The sequence below is a fragment of the Clarias gariepinus genome, chromosome 6, assembly GCF_024256425.1.
Source record: "Clarias gariepinus isolate MV-2021 ecotype Netherlands chromosome 6, CGAR_prim_01v2, whole genome shotgun sequence".
NCBI lineage: Eukaryota > Metazoa > Chordata > Actinopteri > Siluriformes > Clariidae > Clarias > Clarias gariepinus.
Window position 1 is genome coordinate 40,777,501 of NC_071105.1, and position 2,340 is coordinate 40,779,840.

Genomic DNA, 2,340 nt, shown 5'->3' on the forward strand with positions numbered 1-2,340 from the left:
GTACAGAGGGCGGGGCTTAACTCTACCATGTGTTTAGCAGGAGTATGACAGTGAGTCATTGAGAGAGTGAGGTCCAGATGCTCCGCCCCCTCTGAGCAGAGTGCTGTGTCTGATGTAAAAGCCCACGGAGAGCAAAAGCACCTCAGCACTCAGTTCACCTGCTCGCACTGTTTAAGTCACGGCATGGAGGACCTTTAAACACTGTTGTGTTAGATACCATACTGCCTCTGAGTCCTGAATGCCAGTGAATGCCACACACACACACACACACACACACACACACACACACACACACAGAAAAGTGGCTTAATGCTGCACTCATGCTTAAGTGCTAATTACCAAGCATTAGCCAAGGCTCTATGTTCAGGATCTTAGTGCGTACAGAACCTACTCAGTCTTCTACACACACTACTGTACTGCTACACACTGACCAGCAGGGGGCAGGATGACAACACAATTTTACAACACTTTAACACAACACAACAGTGCTCAAGTGATAATGGGATATATACTGTAGAAGAACAGTGAAGAGGACATGTCTAGCCCCGCCCACACTTCCACACACTGTCCAAAGTCCCGGCCCAATGCCTGGGGAGTGGGTATAAAGTGATGGTTCCTCCGCCCCAGAATCCGAAATCCAGCGTCCTGCTCACAATCATCTCCTACATTCCACTCTTCTCCTACAGCCCTCCAATGACCCACACACTCTAACCCTGTCCACTCTTACCCCACACACTCTAACCCTGTCCACTCTTACCTCACACACTCTGACCCTGTCCACTCTTACCCCACACACTCTAACCCTGTCCACTCTAACCCTACACACTCTAACCCTGTCCACTCTAACCCCACACACTCTAACCCTGTCCACTCTTACCTCACACACTCTTACCCCACACAATTTAACCCCACACACTCTAACCCTGTCCACTCTTACCCCACACACTCTAACCCTGTCCACTCTTACCTCACACACTCTGACCCTGCCCACTCTTACCCCACACACTCTAACCCTGTCCACTCTTACCCCACACACTCTAACCCTGTCCACTCTCAGCCCACACACTACAACCCTGTCCACTCTTACCCCACACACTCTAACCCTGTCCACTCTAACCCTACACACTCTAACCCTGTCCACTCTAACCCCACACACTCTAACCCTGTCCACTCTTACCTCACACACTCTTACCCCACACAATTTAACCCCACACACTCTAACCCTGTCCACTCTTACCCCACACACTCTAACCCTGTCCACTCTTACCTCACACACTCTGACCCTGCCCACTCTTACCCCACACACTCTAACCCTGTCCACTCTCAGCCCACACACTACAACCCTGTCCACTCTTACCCCACACACTCTAACCCTGTCCACTCTAACCCCACACACTCTAACCCTGTCCACTCTTACCTTACACACTCTAACCCTGTCCACTCTTACCCCACACACTCTAACCCTGTCCACTCTAACCCCACACACTCTAACCCTGTCCACTCTAACCCCACACACTCTAACCCTGTCCACTCTAACCCCACACACTCTAACCCTGTCCACTCTTACCCCACACACTCTAACCCTGTCCACTCTTACCTTACACACTCTAACCCTGTCCACACTTACCCCACACACTCTAACCCTGTCCACTCTAACCCCACACACTCTAACCGTGTCCACACTTACCTCACACACTCTAACCCTGTCCACTCTAACCCCACACACTCTAACCCTGTCCACTCTAACCCCACACACTCTAACCCTGTCCACTCTTACCCCACACACTCTAATCCTGTCCACTCTTACCTCACACACTCTAACCCTGTCCACTCTTACCTCACACACTTTACCCTGTCCACTTTTAACTCACACACTCTAACCCTGTCCACTTTTAACTCACACACTCTAACCCTGTCCAATCTTACCCTACACACTCTAACCCTGTCCACTCTAACCCCCCACACTCTAACCCTGTCCACTCTTACCCCACACATTCTAACCCTGTCCACTCTTATCCCACACACTCTAACCCTGTCCACTCTTATCCCACACACTCTAACCCTGTCCACTCTTACCTCACACACTCTAACCCTGTCCACTCTAACCCCACACACTCTAACCCTGTCCACTCTTACCCCACACACTCTAACCCTGTCCACTCTTACCCCACACACTCTACCCCTGTCCACTCTTACCTCACACACTCTAACCCTGTCCACTCTTACCTCACACACTCTAACCCTGTCCACTTTTAACTCACACACTCTAACCCTGTCCACTTTTAACTCACACACTCTAACCCTGTCCAATCTTACCCTAAACCTCTAACCCTGTCCACT